The sequence below is a fragment of the Talpa europaea genome (genome assembly GCF_964194135.1).
Source record: "Talpa europaea genome assembly, chromosome: 12".
NCBI lineage: Eukaryota > Metazoa > Chordata > Mammalia > Eulipotyphla > Talpidae > Talpa > Talpa europaea.
This window is the reverse complement of record NC_140079.1, coordinates 78,114,040-78,134,134: the sequence shown is the minus strand read 5'-3', so window position 1 is coordinate 78,134,134 and position 20,095 is coordinate 78,114,040.

The window sequence follows — 20,095 nt, the reverse complement described above, 5'->3', positions numbered from 1 at the left end:
CTCAACCACTGTGCCACCAGGGGAGGCCCTAAAAAAACTATTCAAAAAATTAAAAAATAAAATATTATTAGTATCGCAGGTATAAGAACCCTTGGCAGGGAGATGATCTTTAGCATCATCTGTGCAAGAAAAATGAAGCTGTTGATCAAATAAAAACCAAAAGAGAGAATGACAAGATGTGAAACGGCTAAGGAACAAGAGTTGAAAGGCAATTATTTGTTTCCCAGCAGGCCCCTGAGGGCTGAGAATTTCTTAAGTTGAAAGGCCAGGTTTGGTGCAGGCCTGTTGGAAATTAAAGAGAAGCGAGAGGAGGAAGAACAAGTAGGGAAAACTTACTAAGTGGAAAACAGTGATTTGAAACAGATCGCGATCTTGGCACATCTGATCCTCAGTAGCAGGGGAAGCTGCCAACCCCCTGCGGTGGGTGAGACTGTGCCAGACAGGGCGACGCAGAGCTGGAGGGGAAGCTACGCGGCCCGTGTCTGTCTGTGGGGTCTCTGCTGCCCCAGCACCCGAGGCTGCACAGAGAGGGTTAGTTTGCACTTTCCATTCTTTTTTTCTCGAAAAAATAATTTTCAGGAGAATGTTTTTCTAATGATTTCATTATTGAACTTTATAAATGGACCTTAAAATTTCAAATAGAAGAAAAAATTGCTAAGGACTTCCAGTTCAGGGTGGAGAATCCATAATGCAGCCTATGCCAACTTTGCCATATAACCCTGCAGCGGGTACTACACAGCAGACAGGCTGTTGGTTCCTGGGATGGGGTGGAGTGCAGGAAACTGGCTACCCCCGAGCCTTCACCAACTTGGTGTCATTCTTCTTAAAGTGTTCTTTTAAAGGGTGATCCTTTATAATTTCTTGGAGGCTTAGAATATTCCGTAATACATTTTTGCTTTTCTTTATTATGGAGGATTGATATACCTATGGTAAGGTGTACAGATCTTCAGTGTCCCTGGTGATGAAATTTTTTAAGGATTTATTTGTATTTATTTATGCATACAAGAGCTGGGGTATAGGCCAGAGGTGCAGGAGAGTGGGAGGATTCACCAGAGACTCTGCAGAGCAGAACAGGCAGATTGACTGAAATACACTGTGAGGGAGCAGCGGGTGAGATACAAGAGCTCTGCTGTGCCATTTGGTTAGCTTCCTGGCTGGGGATTGATCTTGTGCTGCAGTGGTTGACGATAGCTTCATAATATTGAGATTTTAGCCTCTGCGCCACTAGGGAGGCCCATGGTGATGAATTTTCACGTAAGTCTACACCAATGTAATTTTACCAGTCAGATCAAAAGAGTATTTCCATCTCTCAGCAGACTTCCTCATGCCCCTTCACAGCCCACACTCCCCCACCCACTAGGAAATACCCAACATTTCCACCCATCCGCATGCGATGCGCTATGCGTACGTGCCGCTTGGGGCCTGGGGCTCACGCCGCTCACACCTCCCTTCCTTGTAAGTAGCAGTGCCCAGCCTTTCCTGACGGCCATGTAGTGCCCTTAATGTACCCCAGTTTGTCCCTTCTCTCTTTCTTTGTATGTATTCAGGTTCTTTATTGATCTACAATTGACATAGGATATTCGTTTCAGGTATGCACCATAGTGATGTGATAGAGACAGACATGACCGTCCAGCAAACGTCCCTCACCCCACAGTCACCACTCTTGTTCTGGTGATGAGAACTTTTAAGGTCTGTTCTCTTAACAACTTTCAAATGTGCAGCACCGTATTGTTAACAATAGTCACCAAGCTGCACATCAGATCCCCAGAGGTTATTTCTTTTATAACTGGAAGTTCGCACCCTTTGGCCCTCCCCCCATTTGGCCGATCCTCTGGTTGCCTCCGGCAACTGCCAATCTGGTCTCTGGGTCCGTGAGTCGTGTCTTTGTAGGATTCCACATATAAGTGAGATCATATGGCGTTTGTCCTTATCCATTCTCCTCCTAATGCACAACTGGGCTGAGAAATATTGTACTGTGCCCATGAAGACACAGGAGAAGAGGAAGCTTGGTGAGGCACACAGTAAGATGGGCGGGCGACTGACACCACGAGCTGGAGGCTGATGGAATTAGCGACGCCTCCATGTCCCCTGACTTAGGCCTCAGGGAACTGCAGGTATGCTGGGCACTGGGGTCTACACAGCTGCCCCACAGGAGGTGCCAGGACAGGAGGCTGGGCAGAGGCACCCATGGGGGTGAGGCTGAGCCTGGAGCTCCCCCTCCACTTCCACGTGGGAATCGAAGACTAGAGCAAACAGGTGGGTACAGAGGGCCCTGATCCTAGCTGGGCGCACTTGCTGAGCTAGCCCAGATCAGAGTCAGGAAAGACGGGGGGAAAACTCCACAAGGTGGGAAAAGAGAAACACTGCAGAACGAGGCAAAGGGAGCAGCCTTTGGGGGACTCAGAGCAGAAGAGCAAACTTTGGAAAACAACCTACCCAGAATCCAGAGAAAGACAAACATGTGCCTGGAGACATTGGGGGATTTCTGTTTCTGACAGTGTCTCAGATTAAATTTCATTTTTAAAAAATTCTCTTGATATAAATAGCCAGATAAAATATAACACACGAGCTTTTAAGCAAATATCTGAGCTGGCTGGAAAATATGGAAAATCCCCAAGGCCAAAACCAAGGAAGATCTGGAAATCAGATTAGTGAACACATTTGTCAATCTCAGAAGCCCAAAGCCTCAGAATTTCATAGCCGCAAGGAGCTTGGAGGGTCAAGATGTGCCAAGTGGAAAGCTGGAATCAAATGCCTGCTGAAAATTGTCAGCTATGGAGCTACCACCTCCCTAGATGGATGGACTATAAAGCCTTTGCCGGCGAGAGGAGGTGGCAAATAAACCTGATTGTCTTGGCATAGATTCTGGGTGAAAGAAAAATCATAGGAGACTTTCTAACAGTCCAACCCACAGAGAGACTGGAGTTTGAGTTTACACCATTGGAAGTGATTCAGGAAATACTCAGCTGTGAAGTGGGCCTGGTGCAGAGAGCCTGGCAGAAGCAAGTGCAAGTCTACTCTGAAGGGATGACCACATGGCAGGCCTTGCAGGGAGCCCACTGGACATGAGCTCACAATCCAAAATGTATCAAGACCCAAAGCAAAAGCTATTAAGTCTGGAGTAAAAGGATTTCAGATACTAGAATTGTCAGATAGAAAATATGAAAGGCATTTTTTAAAAAGATTTACTTATTTATGCATACAAGAACTGGGGTACAGGCCAGAGGTGCAGAGGGTGAGAAGATTCACCAGAGACAGTGGGGAACAGAATAGGCAGACTGACTGAAATACACTGCTGAGGGGAGCAGCGGGCGAGACAGGAACGGTATGCTGTGCCGTGTGGGTAGCTCCCTGGCCCGCCAGGGGATTGAACTCGTGCTGCAGAGACTGCGGATTGCTTCATAGTGCTGTGCTTAACCCCTTGCATCACCAGGGAGGCCCAAGGCACATTTTTTAAAAGATTTATTTATTTATGTATACAAGAGCAGGGGTACAGACCAGAGGTGCAAGGCAGGGGAGGATGAGAGGATTCTCCAGAGACAGAGTGGGGAGCAGAACAGGCAGATAGACTGAAATACACTGCTGAGGGGAGCAGCGGGCGAGTCAGGAGAGGTCTGCTGCGTGAAAGTCGTATCACTTTTTTTTAAGTAAAAAAAAAAAAAAAAAAAAAAAGCGGTGGAATGAAAAATAGGAACAAGGAACATTATGTTACCCAAAAAGACCAAACTGGTTTGAAAAGATTGAATTAGAACTTCTAGAACGGAATAACCTCATCACTGCAATTAAAATTCAGTACATATTTAAAGCAAGAATAAACAAAACTGACAAGGAAAGGTAGGACTAGATGAAAAGTCTGAAGACGTTTATTCAGAGATGGAAACTGGCAGAGATTGGTTAGAACCCACAGAGGAGCTTACCTATGCCAGAGCTCAGTAAATATTTGCTAAATGCATAACAACGAGAATAAAAAGAAAGGCCAATATGTGTCTAATAGAGTCCAAAAGAAAATGGAGAGGATTTGAGACTTGTATTATTTAAAGAGGAAGCAGTTGAGAAATTTCCAGATTGGCAAAAGAGATAAATGAGAAACACAGAGAATCATGAGCATTATACGTAAGCAGCAATTCTAAATTTTGAACACCAAAGCCTAAGATCTAAGCAGGACTCACAGGATATGACCATAACAGCGACTTTATTTTGTCTCCCATTTTGTCATCCAACCGGTCCCTGAACAAAGCTCAGGCAGGACCTGGGCGTCCCCAGGCACTGAGCACAAGAGCGCAGAAGCCACTTAGATTGCAGAATCTTGATTTCAGGACTTAAAATGTTGACACCCATTCCCTGTGTCCCCCAACTTGAAGGAAAGGTCCCCAGGGGTTCTTTATTAAACTCCCTCTTGCAAGTCCTCACTTAGGAGCTAGTAAGCTGGCCCTGGCCTGGATGTGGGCCTCACCACACAGCTCTCCAATCTGCGGGTCTCCACCCATCAGGAGCTCCCCCGAGGGACACTGGATATGGTCGCGAGACATCTTTGGTGGACCTTACTGGCATTGTAGCAGGATGCTGCTAACTACTCTGCAGTGCACAGGACAGCCCCCCAGAAAAATTATCTAGCCCCAAATGCCTAAAGAGTCAAGGTGGAGGGCCTCCCCGGTGGCGCAGCGGTTGAGCGCTGGGTTGCGAAGCTGCCCGCGGCCTCTGCGGCGCCGGTTCGATCCCCGGCTGCTCCCCGGCCACCAGAGGAGGGTCCCACATGGCGCGCAGACCTCTCCTGCCACCCGCTGCTCCCCTCAGCAGTGTGCTTCGGTCCTTCTGCTTGCTCTGCTCCCCGCTCTGGCTCTGGTGAATTCTCTCACCCTCCCGCGCTTCTGACTGTACCCAGTGCATGTATAAACAAAACAAACAAACAAATAAATAAATAAAACATGCCTCTATTAAAAAAAAAAAAAAGTGAAAAAAAAAAAAAAAGAGCCAAGGTGGAGAAATGCTGCTCTAGAACAAATACTCCCTAATCTCCCACAACTGGGGTCCCTTTCTGTTCCTGATTGGGGTAGGTCCCTAACCGCTCCTCATAGCTCACCTTTGCCATCGAGAGACAGCACCATGCACTGCTAAGATCAGGTTTCACGTCTGACTCAGGCACTGACCCACCCGTGGCCAGAGTAAAGCCCAGCCTTAGTTTCCTCATCCGTAAAGTGGGGAGTAGAGTCCCCAGGGAAATTATGAGTTGGCCAGCGGTGAGAAGGAGCATCCTCCTCTGGATCACTCCCCCTGGGACAGGGTAAGGTGGGGCTCTGGGTCATGCTTTGGGGAGATTAAATAGAACTTGGTACAGTCGTGTTGGGGTGCAGGACTGAGCCCCGGTGGACTCGGGAGGAGTGTGACATCTCCGCCAGTGTGAGGACAGCAATGGCCCATAGTAAGCAGCCCTTTGGCACATGGGGAAAAAAATCTGGGCAGCCTTAAGAATAATATGCCCAGGTTTGAATTCCAGCTCAACCAATTTATGTGCCTTATGGTCTTCACCAGACCCCTAAAACTCCTTGAGCTCCCGTTTTCCCATATCCAGTTTGGTATGGACAATGAAATGCTCCACATGGGGTTGTTGTGAGAATTGAATGTGACCACCGCTGCCGGGGAGGGACACTGTGGGTCATGGGGGGGGCGGGCGGAGAGCAGGGGGGAGATGGACTTGTCTTAGGAAATGGTACTACCCTCGCCCCACCTCCCCTTTCTGTTCTGCCTGCCTGGAAGGACACAAGCCATGTTTCCTAGTCCATAAGGAGGCCTTGCCGCCGTCTCCTCCTGAGGGATTGAGGTGAAGCTAGAGGTGGCAGAAAACGCACCTCTGGACTCCAGGAGGATCCTTTAGCCAAGACTCGCCTGTGCTGCCTCCTCTCTCCAGCAGGTGTCACCCTTGGCCCTCTCATCACTGATCTCTCCCCACCAATGCTGAGTGGGGAGAGGAAGCAGAAGGCGCAGGGCTATGTTCACAACAGAGCGGGATGGTTCTGGTTGGGGCCTCAGCTCCCTTTCGAGGCCTTAGAGCTCTCTGATCCCTGTGGCGTCCCAGACTCGGTTCTGGCCTCTCTGTGAGTATCCACCTGGGACAGAGGCCAGCTAGGGGAGGATGTTCATTGTGTCACCAAGACCCTCACAGACCAGGACTAACCCCAGCACCCCCCCTCCCATCACTGTGGCCTCCCCACTCTGGGGACCATGTGCCCCTCCTGCCTGCAGGCTGCACCTCCTTCATGAAGCTACCTCCTGAGCCTGGAATGTCTCCTAAACCCCTCATCACTTCCCCCTACCAGCCTCCGTGTCTCCTACTCCTCAGGAGTCTGCCTGAGGTTGAGATTCAGTGTAAATTCAAGAGGCAATTAAAGGATAGGTCAAATCACCTGGAGACTTAATTCTAGAATTTTCTCTGGAAACTTGGGCAAAACTTTCTACTCCTTCCATCAGGGGATCCCCACAGCCTCCGTCTCCCAGCTGTATCAGCCGCCCTCCCTTCTGATCCACACAGGCAGCTTGGATTCCCCAGACTCCTCAAGCCTGAGATTTACCAGGAGCATCGTTAGTTGCGCCTCTCCAGGTGCACAGCATCATGTTCATGTCCTCCATCACGTTCAGTTTCCGTCCTCATTCCCGCCCCCAAACCCCCCCACCCCATCCCCCACCCCATCCCCCACCCCCGCCTCCTGCCCCAATCTCTCTTGGGCATCCCCTTCTTCCTTTTCTCTTAGTTCAGCCCTCAGATCCTGGTCAAAACCACATCCTGGGAGAAGCCTTCCCAAGTGACCACAGACAGCTGTGCACGCTCCCACCCTCCCCGTACCCACTCTCTTCCCTGGGCAGCGACACACACACAACCATCCAGAGAGCACATTCAGGGCCTCCCTGGTGGCGCAAGGGGTTAAGACGCAACCTATGAAGCTAACTGCAGCCTCTGCGGCTGGAGTTTGATCCCCAGCCAGCCAGCAACCCACATGGCGCAGCAGACCTCTCCTGTGTCGCCCGCTGCTCCCCTCAGCAGTGTATTTCGTCAGTCTGCCTGTTCTGTTCCCCGCTCTGTCTCTGGTGAATCCTCTCACCCCCCCACACCCCACACACACCTCTGGCCTGTACCCCAGCTCTTGTATGCATAAAAATAAAATAAATCTTTAAAAAAAAAAAAACAAAGCGCACATTCACAGGAAACTGCAGGGCAGGTAGCAGGCACCACGCTTGGCTCAGCCACACCCCTAACGTGCAGCCCAGCGCCTGGTATTTTCAGGTGTTCAATAAAAAGCTGTCAGATGGATCTAACCAGCCCCACACACACGCACACACGCCCCTAATCTTCCACCTTGCCCTTCTCTTTGCCACCTTCCCTGAGCTCCAAGCATTCCTGATTTGCCTTCCAGTCTAAAAAAAAAAAAAAAAAATGTTGCTTCACCTGCAACCCTCCACAAGGCACTTAGCTGTCCTTATTTATTTATAATCTTGATTTATTTGACCATTATGTCTGTAATCTTCAAGCTTTTTGAAGTTTCAAGCTTTTTTTTTTTTTCTTTAAAAAAGTTTTCTCTTGGTCTTCTTTAAAGTTTACTTCTTGTTTAGAAGATAAATATTATACTCCGTTCTTGTCTCTCCTCCCACGGTCCCATTCTCTTAAAAGTCGCTCTTTATCTCGTGGGTGGTCGTCTGCCTCTTAAACTCTTACATCTTTAACTTTCATATATTTAATCTTTTAATCTCAGACTTTAGGCTTTTGATCTTCTAACTGAAATTACATTTATTTTGTCACTTCATTTTATCATTGTTTTAAACCTCTTAACTTTTATCTCTTGTTTAGACTAACTTTTAAGCCCAACTGGTTTTTAATTTTAATTACGTTTTTGCCAGTTTTTACTGTATATTTTAGCACTCATATTCATATTGTAAAGGTTCGGTTTCATTGGTCCTAGTCTTTTTTTTCTTTCATCTTAAGATGTTTTTATTATTGAAAAACTCCTTGATTTTCAGTCTGTAGGCTTTTGTTCTTCATCATTTGAAATCCTTCTTTTTCTCAGCGACTCCATCTTCTTAATCTTCCAAACAGTCACTCCTTATAAAACCCGATGCGTCCAGTGTCCTATCACTGTCATCACCCCCTTTTGCAGATGAGACCTGGAGGGTCAGCCTCTGTGCCCAGTCCCAGGCCCCTTCATGGCTGGGGAGGGGCACTTCCAGCATGTAGCTGAGCCATGCCTTTCCCTCCCGGCCTCCTAGTTCCTGCCTCAGCATCACACCGGAGCCCACGGTACTAATGTTGCCCAGGCTGGGCCCACAGGTGCCCCTCACGCAGGCTGCCCCAGGGATCTGCTTCACCTTTTACAGCTGCTGTCCCCAAAACCTCCTTTCAAGAGACTCTGTAGAACCCATTAGTGCAAGTGTCACCCTTGATTTCCTGAAGCACAGAATCTTAGAATCTCAGGCCATCCAGGCTTTCCATGAGGACCTGCATGTTGTAGAATCTGTGGTCTCTGACACCCATGGCCACTGGAGTCGGGGCAGATTCTGGCAGGAGTGGCCATCCACCTGGAAGGGCTGCAGGCACACTCTGCCCTCCCGACCAGTCTGATGGGTGCTGGAGTGAAAGAGGACAGGAGAGCTGGGACCACCTCCCCCCACACCCCCACCCCCCGCCCCAGCTTGACACCAGGCTGCTCCAACACACTGACTTCCTGGGTGGCCCAAGGCTGGGTCCTGGTCTCCACAGGCTGTGTGACAACAGGTTCTCCATGTCGGACAACTCCAGGGGGCACTGAACCCTTAATGCCACGCGGTGATGCTGTGTGAGGAGAGGGTGCTCCTAACAACTGAGGGTGAGGGAGCAGTTAGCTTCAGCAGAATGTACCCCAAATAGGGATCATCTTTGGGGGGTCACCCACAGTCTGTTTACACAAGGACTCCTGACTGCCCAGCTGTTCAGAAACCCCACGCAGCACTGGGACCCTCTGGAATGTTCATCTCTCAGGGTTGTCCCACCTCTCACTTGTCTGACAAGAGGTAGACAGTTTTTAAAAATGTAGTAGAGCTGGTAAAATGAAAGGAGGCAGACAAAGCAGTACACCTGGAGGATTCCACTGGTGTCAGACAAGGAAAGGCCACGCAGTCCTGTGCCGGGGGGCAGGGAGCTTGCTTGCTACTAGCTAGCAGGAGCTATGAGGGGACGTCTGGGGGCCTGACAGACAGACAATCCTTGACTTCAAGACTTTTTGACATCTCCATGGCGCAAAAGTGACGGACGGTTTCAGCGACCACACTTCCAAGGGTGAGTCCTGTCGGGGAAGATCTCTTTTCTCCAATGTTTCCTAACCTGGGGGCTGGTTAGGAGAGCCTTCAGGTTTTGAAATCTGACATGCTGTACACTTACGATTTGCTCATTTTTCTGTATGTATTACCTCAATGAAAAGTTAAAATAAAGGTCCTCCCCGGTGGCGCAGCGGTTGAGCGCTGGGTTGCGAAGCTGCCCGCGGCCTCTGTGGCGCCAGTTTGATCCCCGGCTGCTCCCCAGCCACCAGAGGAGGGTCCCACATGGCGCGCAGACCTCTCCTGCCACCTGCTGCTCCCCTCAGCAGTGTACTTCGGTCCTTCTGCCTGCTCTGCTCCCCGCTCTGGCTCTAGTGAATTCTCTCACCCTCCCGCGCTTCTGACTGTACCCAGTGCCTGTATAAAAAAACAAACAAACAAACAAATAAATAAATAAAACATGCCTTAATAAAAAAAAATTAAAAAAAAAAGTTAAAATAAAAAAAAGCCTTCTCTGGCAGGTGAGCACAGGGATCTCCCAGTACCTGGACCACATGGGGCTGCGCACTAATTAGCACCACAACAGGACCACTGTCTAGGGTCAGTCCTCTGACCCAAGGGAGTGGCCTAACTAATCACCCCACTGGGTCGGATTTAGAGTGGATTTATCCCAGCGGGCTTGCCAGGAAGCCACACGTTCACACACACACATCCATGACGTCTTCCTATGTATTCTTGCTTGTTCCGCTTTTACCTTTTGGACAGATTTCTTGAGATTATAATTTGCATGCGGGACGTGGATATAGTAGAGTCGGCCCTGTGCAAACCACCACAACTCACTTTAGAGCATTTCCATTAGCCTCAAAAGGAACTCTGTGCCTCTAGCCATCACCCCCGCCCCCCCCCGCGCCCCCCCTCCCCAATCCTGCTCAGGAACAGCTGTGTTTACCTGGTAAACACAGCATTTTTATCTTTTAGATAGAAACCGATCATGTTTCCCTCTGTGTGGCAGTTGCCAAAGAGGAAAGCGTGGCCCCCTGTGAGACACCACCAACCCTCCCCTCCAGCTTGATCTTATTTTCCCTAATTTCCTGACTTGCTTGGTTTTATTTTATCTTTGGAGATAACACTTGATTTGATTAGGATAGCATTAAATTTATAGGTTAATTCAGAGAGGAATTATCTTCCCATCCATGAGCTTAGTATATATTTGCATTTATCTAATTGTTTTTAAATTTTATGTCCCTAAGTTAATTTTACCATGTTATCTATGAAGGTCTTGAGCAATTTTTACTAAATTTATTCCAAAATACCTTATATTTTATTTGGGACTGTTTAATAAATGCTGCTAGGACAATTAGCTGTCCATATGGGAAAAAATAAAATTAGATTCCCACCTCCCACATAAGCAAAAATCAACTCCAGATGAATTAAAGAACTATGTGTGAAAAGTAAAGTTGTGAATCTTTTAAAAGAAAATGTAGGGTAGGGAAATGTATTAGATTGGAAAATCCAAAAGCCATAGTGACTTTAGTAAGCTATCTCCAATTTAAGATAAGTTCTATTTCAGGTATAATCAGGCTACAGGTACACAAAAGCCAAATAAAATCTGAACTACTGTTATGACTGATTTACAATGATATCAAGAATCAGTTTTTAACTTTCTGTCCTGCCACTTCAGCATGTTGCTTCCCTACTGATGTTGCCTCAAAGTCCAAGATGACTGCTAGCGCTCCAGCCATTACATCTTCATCCTAGATGGCAGATGAGGAAGATGAAGAAGGGAAACATCACATAAAACATTCATTCACATTTCACTGGCCAGATGTCAGTCTAATGGCTACACTCAGCTGGAAAAAAAAACTGGTAAATTTAATTTCTTAGCTGGGTAGTAATAGTCAATAACTCCGAGAGAAACAGGCAATTCTGACTGTCGGCTCAGATTCCCCAAAGATCTGGGTACAAGTGTTTGGGAGGTGACTGGAATCTGTGTGAGGGGTGGGGCAGGAAGAAAAGCCAGTGAAGAGTGTACTGGTGAAGGGGCCCTTTGGGATCCTCCAAGGGCTGGGGACAAAATGCCTACCCATGGGGACAGCTAAAGGCTCAGTCACCACTCACATTCCTCAATGGTTGAGGGTCCTCCAGAGTATCCAGACACTCACCCAGAGCCAGCCAACAACTTCAGGCAGCCACAGAAAGCTGTGGTCAAGGAAGCGGACTGACAGCCCCAGCCAAAGTCCCCCCTCCAACACGACCATTGAGCCCCCAACCTTCCCTATTCAGGGACCTTCCCCATAGGTCTACTGCTCCACAGGAATGGGCAAAACTCCTTAGAAATCAAGACAACTAGGGCCTCCCTGGTAGTGCAAGGGGTTAAGACGCAGCACTATGAAGCAATCCAATCCTTAGCCACTGCAGCATGAGTTCAATCCCCAACCAGCGAGCGATCCACATGGCACAGCAGACCTCTCCCTACTTGCCCGCTGCGCCCCTCAGCAGTGTATTTCAGTACATCTGCCTGTTCTGCTCCCCACTCTGTCTCTGGTGAATCCCCTCACCACCCCCATCTCTGGCCTACACCCCAGCTCTTGTATGCATAAATACGTAAATCTTTTTTTTTTGAAGATTTATTTATTTGTTTGTGTGTTTATTTTTTTTAAATTTATTTATACAAGCACTGGGTACAGTCAGAAGTGCGGGAGGGTGAGAGAATTCACCAGAGCCAGAGCGGGGTGCAGAGCAGGCAGAAGGACGGAGGTACACTGCTGAGGGGAGCAGCGGGTGGCAGGAGAGGTCTGCGTGCCATGGGGGACCCTCCTCCAGTGGCTGGGGAGCAGCCAGGGATCGAACCGGCGCTGCAGAGGCTGCAGGCAACTTCACAACCCAGCGCTCAACTGCTGCGCCACCGGGGAGGCCCTAAATACATAGATCTTAAAAAAAAAAAAAAAAAGGAATCAAGTCACCTAGTCCCCTTATTTCACAGGTGAGGAAACTGAGGCCCAGAGAGACAAAGGACACAGGTGCATGTATTTGGCTCATGAAGTCCTCTCTGGAACTGAGATTTTAGGACCAGAGTGTGCTCCTCTCCTGGGAAGTAGGGTCCTTCCCAGAGCCAAGGGGCCCCACTTGGGGGAGGAGTCCGTGCTGTCTTCTTTGGCACCTTGGAAATGTTAATTGAGGGAAATTATGCAAAGGAGCCCAGATTGGAGATGCTCATTTGAATCTCAACAAGGTGCTAACATTAAAAATAGCTGGAGGAAGGAGGTAAGTTGGTTGGAGGGAGGCTGCAGGCTCCATACCTGGCCCTGGCCAGACTTCTGGCCCCTGCTGAGCTGGTGAGGCCTCAGGAACTGCCTGTGACTCTGGCTTCCACAGTCCTGGACCCCCACCACAGACCCAGTCCTGCTGGACGCAGAGCAATGCTCTAAAATCAGATCTGCCCACGTGGCTCCTCTGTAGATAACTTGCTGACTGAGACGGCCCACTGCTCAAGACCCTCCTGCCTGGTCCCTCAGCCTCATCTCCCACACGTTCCCTGTACCCCCAGATGCTCCAGCCTCGCCCTGACTCCAAGCCTGTGCACAGGCCACTCCTGCACCTGGAGCAGCAGCCACTCTTCTTTTCAGAGGAGACTTACATCATCTTTCAAGCTCAAAGGTACCTCCCCAGTGCCTCCAGGCCAAGCTGGTAGTTCTGATTCTGCTCTTCTTCCCACACCTTCCAGAGACTTCTGCAGCATCTGCTCATGGGATGAATGTGTCTTTGGGTCTGCAGCCCTAAAGACATGTTCCCTGAGGTCCGGGTCGCATCTGGGGCGCCTCCTGGGCGGGTCCCTCCCAGAGCTGGTGCCTCCATCCTGCATAGGGCTTGACCACAGGGCTGTCCCCATGCCCCATGCACCTCTCTCTCCAGAGCTGGCTGAACAGGCTTGGACAACTCTGGGCCCCCTCAATCCAGTCTGTCCTCAAGGACAACAGCGGGAGGGGAGAGGACCCAGGAGGGAGGCTGGTTATTAATTAAAAAGCAAGTCATGTGCAGGTCCTGCTTCATTCCAATAAAAACCGTCAAGGGTATTAATTACCAGATCTGGCGATAGACGTGGGTCAGGTTTACTCAGGCCTGGTAAGGAGCCTAGTGGTCAGAATGTCAATGAGCACCGGGCCTCCGAGGCTCTAGCTGGGCTGAGGGGGGGCTAGGGAAGTGAGGGGCACCTTGGGAAGGATGATCCGTAATGAATGAGGCTGCCACACCACTGCTTACTGCCTGCAGAGCAGTTGCTGAGGGCCTAGCAGGGGGCACGTGACTGCTGTCACCTGCCTTGTGTCATCATCTCCCAACAGCCTCATGAAATTGGTCCTACTTTTTTTTTTCTTTAAAGATTTATTTATTTATTTATACAAGCACTGGGTACAGTCAGAAGCGCAGAAGGGTGAGAGAATTCACCAGAGCCAGAGCAGGGAAGAGAACAGGCAGACCGACAAAATACACTGCTGAGGGGAGCAGCGGGCGCTGCAAGAGAGGTCTGTCGCACCTCATGGGACCCTCGCCGGTGGCCAGGGATTGAACCGGCGCTGCAGAAGCTGCAGGCAGCTTCGCAGCCCAGCGCTCAACCACTGCGCCACCAGGGGAGGCTCAATTGGTCCTACTTTTATGCATGTTTTGCAGCTGGAGACATCCAGGTACAGAGAGGTTTTGTAACTTGATAGGGTCACACAGCAAGTGGCAGCACTGGGACACCAGCCTGTGCCCTTAATTTTAGGACACAAGAACCTAGACATGCTCGTTGGTGTCATTAAAATAGCCCTTCATTGCACATGTGGGGAAACTGAGGCAGGAGAGGGCATCGCTTGCTAAAATCATAATGCACATCAATGGAACAGAAGCCAGTTTCCCTGATGCTCAACCCAGGACTCTCTCCCCTCTTCACCAGCTAAGTGTGTGTTGTGGGTCTCCACCAGGAAGGAAGAGGGTGAATGGGCCCCAGATGGGTCAGGGCCTGGGGGTGGAGGTCAACTGTCCCTCCTCCCTCTGTCCCCTCCCCAAACCTTCAGCAGCCCAGCTGGGTTGAAGCAACCCAGTACTTCTCTGTGTCGGCCCCGGAAGGCAGTCTCAGCCTTGCACTGTCCCAGCAGAATTAAAATAGTCCTGACCTAAATACGAACACAATGCCAGTGCTGAAAATGCAGCCGTGTCAGCAGAAACTCCAACCGGGTAGGAAACCAATGCATTTTGGGATGAACACCCCCCTACCCCAGGAAAGGGGCCAGGTCGCCTCAGGCCCAGGGCCAGTGAAATCTGCATGACCATGAACACCATCAGTTGCCTTAATGTCCCCTAGTGTGACTAAGAGGTGGAGGAGAGAGGAGGCCACTGTTCTCCCAGCCTGGCCTATATCGAGTGGTCAGGAGTGGTCAGGCCACCCATGGCATTGCCACTGTCACCCAGGAAAACTGAAACTCAGAGAGGGCAGGTGCCCACCCAAGGAGGCACAACTCTTGAGCAGCAGAGGCAGGGAGACAAGCCTCTGGCTTCTGAGTAGGGAGAGGCACGGGGTGGGGGAGGAATGGGGGCAGTGAACAGGGTCCTAAAGCAGAAGTCCTGGACCATGACCCTCAGAGACCAGGCTAGGGCCAATGGCTTTGATTGGCTTTGGTTGGGGGCTCCAGGCAGGCCCGGGTCAGGCCCCTAGCATTCTAGAAGGTGCCCACTGTCACCGAAAAGAATGAGCACTGCAGGTAGGCACAAGTGATGTACAAACAGGTGGCTGGGCAGGCTGTGCTTCCCTAGGCAAGCAGGCTTCCCGTGCCACACCGGGCCCTGTGCTTGGGAGGCCTCCATGCTTGGCTAAAGGTTCTGCAGGCGCCTGCTTCAAATACTTAAGACTTTCATCTTTGAACGTGTGTCCTGTTAAGTGAAGTCCAAGGGGACAGTGTGCATGGGGGAGAACTGTCCCTTGTGGCCCTATTTGCTTATAGTGCTGGCGACACCCATGGGCACAGATTTCAGGGGACCCCCAAAGTTCTGGAATTCAAGGAGGCTGGGACGCAGCCAAGGTGGGCAGATCACACCAGGGGCCTGCTGGCAGCCCCGACAGGCCTGACTTTCTGTGCAAACCAGAACTTGTTCCAAATGCAGAAAGAAGGCAAAGGTGTTCTAATGCAGAGGAACCCAGAAACCTATCCTACCCTTTCTTACTCGGCCCTGAAGGAGCAGCTTGGGCCGGCTCTGACCACTCACCACTGCCACTTAAACATCAAATGGGCTATTCTCAACTTGTCCCCCTGCCATTGAAACCAAGGCCATATTATTTGGTAACCTTGACCCTTACTTTTTAAAATCATGTTGACTTGGGTTCAACTAAATTCATATTTCCATGTTTGATGCACCCCAAGAACGTCCACTCCAGGGTTTGGGCCAGATGCCCGTGCCCCAGGCCTCCCATATAACATGCTTCTCCCGAGGACACAGTGAAGTGCTGAGGCTCAGGGGGCCTCTCCTGGGTGATGGACACAGGAGAGTGGTGCCTCTTTTTTTAAGCCACAAAAACATCAGTTAAGCATTGTCCAGTCTGACCTGGCAAGGAGCCAAGGTGGTTTCTCTGGGCCCAACCAATGTCCTAGCTCCTGGAGGATCCCCAGGTGGTGTCGGTTGCCTGGGACCCAACAAGTGCCAATGGCCTGTGTCCCCTGAGATATTGGGGACTGGGCTGTCCTGGGGATGGGTAGGAAAAATGGGCAGAGGGGGCATCAGGCCCTCTAGGGTTCCGGGCATGGGAGAGAAATAGGCCATGTGTGAGCTTCCCCAGGCTCTGAGGAGTCTGGGCCCGCCCACTGCCTCCATGTGCACTGGCATTCTCTGCTCATTTATTTATTTTCAGAGCAGGAAAGTGGATTGGAAATGCTCCTGCTGAATGTTTACCCCTGGGGGAATGTCGGGCTCATGAATAATGCAGCACATGAGGGACAGGCTGCTCGTCCTGTCCGGGAAGGCTCCAAGTTGCCACACATGAGCCCTGGGCAAATCCTCCCCTGCCACTATTCTGAGCCTCAGGGTTCCCAGCTTTAAAGTGGGGTGCTAAGCTCTCCTGTGGGCTCCATCCACCAGCCCTGGAGGGCTGGTCCCATCCTGGCCACTCTCTTGGCCCTCACCTTGGGCATCACTGTTCTTGCTCAGGCCTCATCCAGCAATCAGAGCCCAGGTAGTTAAAGCATCAACAGTGGGACAGAGCAGAGGCTGAGGACAGTGAGCTCAGCTCAGAGGGGGCTGTCGGTGGCCCCAGAGCCTATGTCTTGCACCCATCCCCAGATTAAATGGTGGACTCCCTTAAGGGGGCAATTTTTACATCTGAGGCAGGGTGCTGTCCTTGTTCTACTCTGGGCCTCTGCCCTCACTTCTGGGCAGAAAGGAGGGCTCTGGATGCCAGAAATGTCCCGTTCACCAGAACTATGCCTGGGGCAGTGGCCCCTTCCTGTTCCCTGGCCCCCTGCTGAAATCCCCCCTCCTCTCTAACCCCCCCCACCTCTGAGTTCCTGCGGGACTGAGTCCTCAAATTCAATGTAGGTGTGTAAGAACCATCCTTTCCGGCCCCCTTCACCTCCCGGGTCACAACACACCTCTCTGGAGCGCCCTCAGTGTGTGGGGTGGCAGAGGGTGGGTTCCCAAACCCCAGAAGATTCTAAGTGCTGGCTGCTGAGCCTAAAGCAGGAGTGACTTCAGTCAGACGCAGGGAGGATTGCTGGGCGTTGAAGTGGATAAGCAGGTGGTCAAGCAGCGAGTTTTCTCAAGAGTGGTGGCTGGTTTGTCTGGGAGTGGGGGAGACCATACAACCCCCTTGGCACTCCCCCAGGTCCCCTCTCTCAAGCTCTCAGAGGCAGTGACCTCATGCTACTCTCTATCATAATATTTACCAACAGCGCTGCAATTGAGCCAGGCAGCTCGGCAATTATAATCATGTTATCATTATTGCTGATAATTCCGATCATAAGCATAAATTACAAACAGGAGCGGGACACAGCGGGTAGGAGCAGGGAGGCTGGGACACCTCTGGGAGGGAACGGGGAGGGGGGAGACTGGCCCCTCTTCCCACTCACCTGCTCCCACTCCCCTCCTGTTTCTCTGGCCAATTCCAAGAGTCCCCACCAGAGCCTGGCGCAGGGATCCTGGTGGCTCCAGGAGGCTATTTCCCACCAGAGTCCAGGGCAGTCCTGGCCACTTCACACCAAGCCCCACTCTGCCTCCCAGAAACTATTAAGACGCAATTATTATAAGACAGTCGTTCCAAATTGATCTTTCAGTTATTCCACAGCTGCAACCATGGAGACGGCCCCAGCTCAATTACATGCCTCTCTGTTCTTGAAAGATTCCAGCAGAAGAGACTCGGAGGAGGCAGAGAGCAGAGACATTGGAGACAGAAGTGCAAGGAGAGCAAGGGCCACGAAGTCTCCCAGGAACGGGGAGACGCAAAGAGAAACAGCAGACCCAAGACAGCTGGGAGGGATAAAGGCTCAGAGTCAGAGAGAGAGAGAGAGGTGACAGAGACACATGAAAGATGGAGCTGACTTACGCAGTGGATGGTGACAGAGAGAATAAGAGGGCGACAGCTGGGTAGCAAGGATCAGGTACAGAGAGAACACAGGAGAAGGACAGGCAGGGCCAAGGCAGAAACAAGGACATGGAAGCAGACCCACGCACACATTTTGCTGGGGAGAGAGCTACCTAAAAAGACAGCAACAAACAGATGGAGAGAAAGAGAGAGAGAAAATAGAGACCAACAAGTCACCTGACAGCGGGCAGACGAGGCCTATTTTCATTCATCCATCCATCCATTCATCCAATGTTTGTAGAGTCCTACTACTAGGAGCCAGCTGGGCCCCGGGGACACCAGGGGATCAAGGACCCACCCCACCATCACCCTGCCCTCACACGAACTTCCTTTAATGGGTAAGACAGACAGAGATCAAGGAATCACCCAAACAACATAAAATTTTCACCCGGCTGGCTCCCTAAGGGGTTCTGAGAGGTTGGCTCGGGGGTGACCTACTCAGTGCAGTCAGGAGCTGACCTGGCGGGGGGCAGGCAGGACACTGGATGTAGAAGGAAATGTGTGGAAGATGTTGGGCAAGGCCCGCTTTCCCTCACCCGTGCAAAAGCAACACCCTGGAGTGGGGGGAGGTTTGGAAGGTAGATGAGAGATGAGATACCTGTGTGATATCTTTTCTTGGGGTGAGGGTGGTATAGTAGGGCCCTGGGTTCCCAGAAAATCCTGGGGCTGGAGAAATATTTTAGCATGTGCTGTGGCCCTGCCCATTGGGCCTTTGGCATGGAGGCTGAGGAAGCTGTCCTGTTGGTTCATCATTCCCCATGGGGCCAGAGGGGCATGACCTTGGCAACCCCACTCCCTCTTCAGGCTTAGGAAACTGCCCCCTCTGGCTCCAGTGTCTCATGGCTGCACACACTATGCTGCTGGCCCCCGGCTCAGGGCCAGTCTGGCCCAGCCAGATGCCAGACCTGGCTGCTGGTCTGGGCAGTGGCAGCCTATGACAGGAGCCAGCACTGAGTGCCTCGTGGCACAAGGGACAAGGCTGAGAGCCAGTACTGTGTGGCTGAGTATGGTTAAACCACAGATGCCAGGGCCTGAACTGGCACACGAAGGCCAGTAGAGTAATGTGCATCATAGAGAGTTGGGCGCTGTGTTCTAAAATGCAAAGTCCCTCACCTCTCCAGCGTGGGAGCCAACACATCTCTTGGAAGTGTCTAAACCTAGGCTTTTAGCACGCACACAGGTGAGGAAACTGAGGTCCCTCACCTGATAAAGTTCCTAGTCATCAGCTGAGATGGAATCCCTAGTTCCAGCTCATCCACTTGCCTCATCTGTTGCTTCCCTGGCCAAGGTTGTACTCACCACAGGCCTTGGGCTGTGTTAGGAGATCCTTTTGCAAATGAGAAAAACTAAGGCTCAGAGGGAAGAAACAGCCCCAAGCTGAGTTTCAGCTTCTTTTTTTTTTTTTTTTTTTTCCATTGCTGTACTTGGAATGGAAGAGTTTCAGCTTCTTGCAGTGAAGACCTTGTTGTTTGCATCCTCTCTGCCCCAACCCTTCACTGCCCCAAAGCTTTCCGACTGACCTTGCCCCCCACCACCTCCTCGCCTGTCACCCCACAGTGTGTGGGGAGTTTGCTTTGAAGTGTTTTCCCTTTTTTGGCCCTGGGGAGGTCAGCAGTCTCGCCTCATTTACAACTAAATTTTCTGGGCAGAGCGGCTGCCTGGTCCTGGTTGGAAAACCAAGCCTGCTGGTTCCCACTGGGATTGGGGCTCCGGGGTGGGGCACTGGGCACAGGTGAGAGGCTGGAGTGAAGGGCAATGTCATTTCTCACTTCTCCCAGTTCCCCCCAGCTAGGGGTTCAGGTGACCGTGCCCCCTCGGGTGCTCTCCCAGCTTCTTCCATCCATGGACTGGGAATGATGCGGGCTGATCAGTGCCGTGCCTGGCTTAGAGCGAGCGTCAGTAAGGGTTAGTTTCTGTTACTACTAGTATTTTCTTTTTTTAAAAAAGATTTATTTATGCATATTTTTATTTATTTATGCATATTTTTTATTTATGCACAAGAGCTGGGGTACAGGCCAGAGACGTGGGGGGTGAGAGGATCCACCAGAGAGAGTGGGGAACAGAACAGGCAGACTGACTGAAACACACTGCTGAGGGGAGCAGCAAGCGAGACAGGAGAGGTCTACCTCACCATGTGGGTTTCTCCCTGGCGGGCCGGGGATCGAACTCGTGCTGCAGAGGCTGTGGATTGCTTCATAGTATGGTACTTAACCCCCT